Source organism: Pelophylax lessonae (assembly GCF_965119305.1).
Source record: "Pelophylax lessonae genome assembly, chromosome: 2".
Lineage (NCBI taxonomy): Eukaryota > Metazoa > Chordata > Amphibia > Anura > Ranidae > Pelophylax > Pelophylax lessonae.
This window is the reverse complement of record NC_138769.1, coordinates 11,718,727-11,727,952: the sequence shown is the minus strand read 5'-3', so window position 1 is coordinate 11,727,952 and position 9,226 is coordinate 11,718,727.

Here is a 9,226-nt window from a genome sequence, read left to right as displayed (position 1 = left end):
CGCGCACACCGCTTGTTCCAACTCCGGTGTCCAATGCTTGTTCCAACTCCGGTGTCCTCCGGCCTACTCCTCTGCGATCCGCAGCAGCTCTTGCCCTTCCTCACAGCACGCTGTCCTCGAAGCAAGAGAGCGAAAGTTGATCCCGCTCCCCTTTATAAAGACACTCCCAGCAGGCTCCACGAGTCACAATGCTCCCTTGGAGAAGAGTCCTATTGCATACAGGGCCGGCGTTAGGGGGGGCAAACTGGGAAACTGCCCAGGGCCCCGAGTGTCCAGGGGCCCCCAGCCGCCCCCTGTCAGCGGAGCGGAGGCAGCGTGACACTATATGCAGGCGGGCAAGGGGAAGACTGATCATTGGGGCAGTCGGGCGGCACTGCCCGAGGCCCCGTGGTTGAGGGGGGGGGCCCCACAGCAGTCTGTCCCTGGAGGTGCCTACACACTCTTGCTCAGCTGAGGGGCGGGGCCACACGTTCCCGCCGCGGGGGGCAGCCAGAGTGCAGAGAGAGAAGAGAGCGGAAGTCATCTCTCAGCCAGCCCAGCCGGCAGCCACCCACAGGTTGTGACAGGTACGTGGAGATTTCTAGTCTGCTCTGCTGGCTGCTACTGTGCTTCTGTGAAGTTCGTGCAGGAGAATGGAGATAAGAGTCTGCTGCTCTGCTACTGTGCTTATCTGTGTAAGTTCCGATTCTGAAGCACAGTAGCAAGGGGAGGGGGGAGGGGGGTGTCAGTGTGCTACATAGGCTTTGGAAGCAGCCCTTAATATGGTGGGAAACAAATTTTGTCAAAGCAATTCCAACCTCTCTCTCTCTGGAATTGCTTTTTTTTTTAGACTCTGTGACTTTTTTTAGACTCTGTGGTGAATTGTGTGGTGTCGGGGGTGGGGGCGTGACACAGCAGTGCTGAATTTGGTGGGGAGATCACATATTGGTGGGGGTGTCAGTGGTGGTAAGGGGGGGGGATGACACAGCGGTGGTGAAATCACATATTGGTAGGGGGTCTGTGGCACAAACCCCCTACCAATATGTGATTTCCCCACAAAATTCACCACTGCTGTGTCATTCCCCCCCCCCCTTACCACCACTGACACCCCCACAAATATGTGATCTCACCAAATTCACCACTGCTGTGTCATACCCCACACATTTCACCACTGACACCCCCCCCACCCCAACATGTGATCTCCCCACCAAATTCACCAATCACCACCATTGTATCATAACCCCCCACACACAATTCACCGCTGATCTCCTCACCAAATTCACCACTGCTTTGTCATTCGGAGGGAATGTCAAAGCAGTGGTGAATTTTGTGAGGAGATCAGCGGTGAATTGTGTGCGGGGGGGGGGTATGATACAATGGTGGTGTAGCCCCCCCAAAACCACACAATTCACCACTGACACCCCCCCCACCCTAATATGTGATCCCCCACCAAATTCACCACTGCTGTGTCACCCCCCCCCTTACACCCCACAAAATGTGATCTCCCCCAAATTCAATACTGCTATCATTCCCCAACACACAATTCACCACTGACACTCGGGCCTGACGATTCAGCACTGCCCCCCCCCCCACCAATATATGATCTCCCCCAAATTCAACACAACACTGTGATCCCCCCCCATCCCAATATGCGATCCCCTTCAGACCTGATCATTCACTACTACCTATCCCCCCCCCCCCCGTCCCGACGTCACCTTCCCACCCGCCATCAGAGAAGAGGCAGTGGGCGGCGCGCATGGAGGAAGAATAGTCCAGTGTCCGGTCGGAGGACACCGATCCGACCGAGTCGCGACGCCATGGAGGAGGAAGAAGTCGACTCCCGAGCAGCATGGTCACCAGGGAGTCGGGACATGCTGGTCAGGTCACTGTGCATTGATGGGGGACATGCTGTGCTGGTCACTTTGCATTGATGGGGGACATGCTGGTCAGGTCACTGTGCATGGATGGGGACATGCTGGTCAGGTCACTGTGCATTGATGGGGGACATGCTGGTCACTGTGCATTGATGGGGGACATGCTGGACACTGTGCATTGATGGGGGACATGCTGGTCACTGTGCATTGATGGGGGGCATGCTGGACACTGTGCATTGAATGGGGGCATTCTGGACACTGTGCATTGGTGGGGGACATGCTGGTCACTGTGCATTGATGGGGGCATTCTGGACACTGTGCATTGGTGGGGGACATGCTGGTCACTGTGCATTGATGGGGGACATGCTGGTCACTGTGCATTGAATGGGGGCATTCTGGACACTGTGCATTGGTGGGGGACATGCTGGTCACTGTGCATTGATGGGGGACATGCTGGTCACTGTGCATTGAATGGGGGCATTCTGGACACTGTGCATTAATGGGGGACATGCTGGTCACTGTGCATTAATGGGGGACATGCTGGACACTGTGCATTGATGGGGGACATGCTGGTCACTGTGCATTGAATGGGGGAATTCTGGACACTGTGCATTGGTGGGGGACATGCTGGTCACTGTGCATTGATGGGGGACATGCTGGTCACTGTGCATTGATGGGGGACTTGCTGGTCACTGTGCATTGATGGGGGACTTGCTGGTCACTGTGCATTGATGGGGGACATGCTGGTCACTGTGCATTGATGGGGGACATGCTGGACACTGTGCATTGAATGGGGGACATGCTGGACACTGTGCATTGAATGGGGGACATGCTGGTCACTGTGCATTGATGGGGGACATGCTGGTCACTGTGCATTGATGGGGGGCATGCTGGTCACTGTGCATTGATGGGGGACATGCTGGACACTGTGCATTGATGGGGGACATGCTGGTCACTGTGCATTGATGGGGGACATGCTGGTCACTGTGCATTGATGGGGTACATGCTGGTCACTGTGCATTGATGGGGGACATGCTGGACACTGTGCATTGATGGGGGACATGCTGGTCACTGTGCATTGATGGGGGACATGCTGGACACTGTGCATTTATGGGGGACATGCTGGACACTGTGCATTGATGGGGGACATGCTGGTCACTGTGCATTGATGGGGGACATGCTGGTCACTCTGCATTGATGGGGGACATGCTGGTCACTATGCATTGATGGGGGACATGCTGGTCACTGTGCATTGATGGGGGGACATGCTGGTCACTGTGCATTGATAGGGGACATGCTGGACACTGTGCATCGATGGGGGACATGCTGGACACTGTGCATTGAATGGGGGAATTCTGGACACTGTGCATTGATGGGGGACATGCTGGACACTGTGCATTGAATGGGGGAATTCTGGACACTGTGCATTGATGTGGGACATGCTGGTCACTGTGCATTGATGGGGGACATGCTGGTCACTGTGCATTGAATGGGGGCATTCTGGACACTGTGCATTGGTGGGGGACATGCTGGTCACTGTGCATTGATGGGGGACATGCTGGTCACTGTGCATTGAATGGGGGCATTCTGGACACTGTGCATTAATGGGGGACATGCTGGTCACTGTGCATTAATGGGGGACATGCTGGACACTGTGCATTGATGGGGGACATGCTGGTCACTGTGCATTGAATGGGGGCATTCTGGACACTGTGCATTGATGGGGGACATGCTGGTCACTGTGCATTGATGGGGGACATGCTGGACACTGTGCATTGAATGGGGGAATTCTGGACACTGTGCATTGGTGGGGGACATGCTGGTCACTGTGCATTGATGGGGGACATGCTGGTCACTGTGCATTGATGGGGGACTTGCTGGTCACTGTGCATTGATGGGGGACTTGCTGGTCACTGTGCATTGATGGGGGACATGCTGGTCACTGTGCATTGATGGGGGACATGCTGGACACTGTGCATTGAATGGGGGACATGCTGGACACTGTGCATTGAATGGGGGACATGCTGGACACTGTGCATTGATGGGGGACATGCTGGTCACTGTGCATTGATGGGGGGCATGCTGGTCACTGTGCATTGATGGGGGACATGCTGGACACTGTGCATTGATGGGGGACATGCTGGTCACTGTGCATTGATGGGGGACATGCTGGTCACTGTGCATTGATGGGGGACATGCTGGACACTGTGCATTGATGGGGGACATGCTGGACACTGTGCATTGATGGGGGACATGCTGGTCACTGTGCATTGATGGGGGACATGCTGGACACTGTGCATTTATGGGGGACATGCTGGACACTGTGCATTGATGGGGGACATGCTGGTCACTGTGCATTGATGGGGGACATGCTGGTCACTCTGCATTGATGGGGGACATGCTGGTCACTATGCATTGATGGGGGACATGCTGGTCACTGTGCATTGATGGGGGGACATGCTGGTCACTGTGCATTGATAGGGGACATGCTGGACACTGTGCATCGATGGGGGACATGCTGGACACTGTGCATTGAATGGGGGAATTCTGGACACTGTGCATTGATGGGGGACATGCTGGACACTGTGCATTGAATGGGGGAATTCTGGACACTGTGCATTGAATGGGGGCATTCTGGACACTGTGCATTGATGGGGGACATGCTGGTCACTGTGCATTGATGGGGGACATGCTGGACACTGTGCATTGAATGGGGGAATTCTGGACACTGTGCATTGGTGGGGGACATGCTGGTCACTGTACATTGTTGGGGGACATGCTGGTCACTGTGCATTGGTGGGGGACATGCTGGTCACTGTGCATTGATGGGGGACATGCTGGTCACTGTGCATTTATGGGGGACATGCTGGACACTGTGCATTTATGGGGGACATGCTGGTCAGGTCACTGCATTGATGGGGGACATGCTGGTCACTGTGCATTGATGGGGGACATGCTGGTCACTGTGCATTGATGGGGGACATGCTGGTCACTGTGCATTGATGGGGGACATGCTGGTCACTGTGCATTGATGGGGGACATGCTGGTCACTATGCATTGTTGGGGGACATGCTGGTCACTGTGCATTGGTGGGGGACATGCTGGTCACTGTGCATTGAATGGGGGCATTCTGGACACTGTGCATTGGTGGGGGACATGCTGGTCACTGTGCATTGATGGGGGACATGCTGGTCACTGTGCATTGATGGGGGACATGCTGGTCACTGTGCATTGATGGGGGACATGCTGGTCACTGTGCATTTATGGGGGACATGCTGGACACTGTGCATTTATGGGGGACATGCTGGTCAGGTCACTGCATTGATGGGGGACATGCTGGTCACTGTGCATTGATGGGGGACTTGCTGGTCACTGTGCATTGATGGGGGACTTGCTGGTCACTGTGCATTGATGGGGGACTTGCTGGTCACTGTGCATTGATGGGGGACTTGCTGGTCACTGTGCATTGATGGGGGACATGCTGGACACTGTGCATTGATGGGGGACATGCTGGTCACTGTGCATTTATGGGGGACATTCTGGACACTGTGCATTGATGGGGGACATGCTGGTCACTGTGCATTTATGGGGGACATGCTGGACACTGTGCATTTATGGGGGACATGCTGGTCAGGTCACTGCATTGATGGGGGACATGCTGGTCACTGTGCATTGATGGGGGACTTGCTGGTCACTGTGCATTGATGGGGGACTTGCTGGTCACTGTGCATTGATGGGGGACATGCTGGTCACTGTGCATTGATGGGGGACATGCTGGTCACTATGCATTGTTGGGGGACATGCTGGTCACTGTGCATTGGTGGGGGACATGCTGGTCACTGTGCATTGAATGGGGGCATTCTGGACACTGTGCATTGGTGGGGGACATGCTGGTCACTGTGCATTGATGGGGGACATGCTGGTCACTGTGCATTGATGGGGGACATGCTGGTCACTGTGCATTGATGGGGGACATGCTGGTCACTGTGCATTGATGGGGGACATGCTGGTCACTGTGCATTTATGGGGGACATGCTGGACACTGTGCATTTATGGGGGACATGCTGGTCAGGTCACTGCATTGATGGGGGACATGCTGGTCACTGTGCATTGATGGGGGACTTGCTGGTCACTGTGCATTGATGGGGGACATGCTGGTCACTGTGCATTGATGGGGGACATGCTGGTCACTGTGCATTGATGGGGGACATGCTGGTCACTGTGCATTGATGGGGGACTTGCTGGTCACTGTGCATTGATGGGGGACTTGCTGGTCACTGTGCATTGATGGGGGACATGCTGGACACTGTGCATTGATGGGGGACATGCTGGACACTGTGCATTGATGGGGACACGCTGGTCATTTTTGAACCAACCTAATGATTGTTTGTTAAGTCACGCAATTTTTTTACAGTGTAATCCGTCATTGGTGATAGTATTAGAGTTTTTATTCTATATTTGTTGCCCTGGGGCTTTCTATTTAGTGTAAATGAGTAGCGCTATGTGCAGAGCTGTGTATGTTCTTTATATGGCTCTGCTGCTCCTCACCCAGGCCTACTTATAATAGATCTGGGTGAGGAGCAGTAAACATAATAGAATATTATAATTGATGTGATTATAATGATTATGATTATAATTAATTTAATGTTATTTAATTAAAGCATATTTTTATGTAGTTGTATGTTTTATTTGGCTAAATTGATTAAATGCGCCAATATTTTTGGAAGAATATAAAAAAATTTGGGGCCCCACTTTTAGGTTTGCCCAGGGCCACACTTTGTCTAAAACCGGCCCTGATTGCATAAGCAGTCTATGGTCCTGGCTCATCCTGGAACTACATCTCCCATAATTCAAAAGTCAATTTCCTTGCAAAACTGTAATGACAGAACAACAGTCTGAACAACACTAGCCTTGAGACCAGGCTACACAGACAATGAAAGTACTTGAATTTGTCTTGAGGTAGCCTCTTGCAGTCTACTGTACAGCTGAGCTCAGACTGGGAGAAGAAGAGGGAGGTAAAATAGCTCTAAGGTCCCGTTCCCAGAGAAGGGCTGGAGTACACAAAGACTGTGTTGATCAGCTTTTGGATTCAAACTTGACAATATGGAGGAGAACATGGATGGTGCACCCCAGCTCCATCTCTAATGGGAGCTCATGGAGGATATGCATGTGGAGTCCCAGAGGTCATTATGTGAGTCCCAGGCACCGTAAGTGAAACTGAGAATTGCTATGCAGATGTCCCGGTTAAGGGCTGCAGGACACCAAGACTGTTTTGCTCAGCTGTTGGTTTAAAGCTTGACAATATGAAAGATGAGTCCCAAAGGCCATTATGTGAGTCCCAGGCACCATAAGTGAAACTGAGAATTGGTTTGCAGATGTCCCGGTTAAGAGCTGGAGGACACCAAGACTGTGTTGATTAGCTTTTGGTTTCAAACTTGACAATATGGAGGATGAGTCCCAGAGGCTATTATGTGAGTCCCAGGTGAAACTGAGAATTGGTTTGCAGATGTCCCGGTTAAGGGCTGGAGGACGCCAAGACTGTGTTGATCAGCTTTTGGTTTCAAACTTGACAATATGGAGCAGCACATGAATGGTGCACCCCCAGCTCCGTCTCTAATGGAAGCTCATGGAGGATATGCATGTGGAGTCCGAGAGGTCATTATGTAAGTCCCAGGCGCCGTAAGTGAAACTGAGAATTGGTTTGCAGATGTCCCAGGTTAAGGGCTGGAGGACACCAAGGCTAGGTTGCTCAGCTGTTGGTTTCAAACTTGACAATATGGAGGATGAGTCCCAGAGGCCATTATGTAAGTCCCAGGTGCTGTAAGTGAAACTGAAGATTGTTTTTAGGAAGTCCTTGAGAAGGGCTGGAGGATGTCCTTCTTGATGTGGATGCAGCTGGGACTGTGCTGTTGGTGATGAGGCTGTTAACACTAAAGGTAAGAACTTTGCTACATCAGATGTGTAACCTGGGGGACTTTTTAAGAGGTACTTTGTACCCTTTTTTTTAAAAGAAATCATGGTGAAGAAGGAGCGTTGGCTTTCTTCTCAAGAAGTTCAATATTATTCCCTTGGTGCTGAGCGTAGACAGTCCAGAGATCCCCCTACAGTTAGTTGATTTAGTCATTCACACTAAGAAAGTCCCTGTACATGGATCAAGGAGAACCACTGATACCTCCACAGATATCTGTAGCAATATGACTAGCTTCTGGAAGCCTGGAAGAGTGAGCGGGAAAAAAAATAATATTATTCCTTTTGCCTGACTCACTTCTGTATGGCCTTAGAAAAATCTTCCTATGGGAAGAGAGACTTACCCTTCTCTGGAGGTGGTCATACACCATGATGGACATCAAGCTTAACATTAATATAATGACCAGAAGGACCCGACAAGGGAACAACTGCTGATACAGGAGAATCCGGGGATCTGTGATTGAAACTGGTAGGAAAACATAATTTAGAAGAAAAGTCAACAAAACAACCAAAATTAAAACTGAACTTCAAACAAACCATGAAATTCACTGATGAAATACTGAACATTTTTTACCCAAAGTGACTTCCAATAATGTTATTCTTGGTGAGAAACTGCAGCAACCAAAGATCCAAGAGATTGATCACTCTAAAGTTTCCACTCGGGTTACTGAAGATCTCCTGTATCCATAATTTGTTACCCAACACATATTTTAAAGCGCTGCACAAACTGTTGGCGCTATATAAATCCTGTACAAAATTAATAATAATAATAATATCAGGCTTAGGCTAAGATACCCCCAACATTTCCAAATACTGCATGCAGGAACAGAGCAGAGAATGCTCCTCTTGCTTGTCTTTATGGATCTCTCTTAGGCTCCATGTACACGGGACGCTGGAAATGGCCGTTTAGGAGCAGTTGGGCGTTTTTTTCAGAAGCCCCTGAACCCATCTACATTTTATCTTATCTGTCCATGTACACAGGCTCATTTACAGTCATTTGCAGGCAGTTGCGTTCAGGGACTGTTTTTAGAACGCAATTATTTGCGTTCGAACGTGTGTTTCCCGGCGTTTCAAACGCACAAACGCGTCCGAACGCGTCCGAACGCGATGACCCGCGTTTAGCGTTCGCGTTTTTCCATTTTAAAGGGGAATCATTTTTTTTACCTCTATGAACAGTTCTAAAAGCAAACGCCGCTAAACGCCCGCTAAACGCGGGTACAAACGCGACCGAACGGACGTTTCAAACGTCCTAAAAATTCCAGCATTCAAAGGGACTTTTAACAACGTCCCGTGTACATGGAGCCTAATTCTAATTGTCCTGTTAATGTTTTATCTATGGACAAAATCTGAATTATTTTGTTGATGTCAGTAGCATTTGCATGAAAAATGTGTATTGTTTTGTTTCA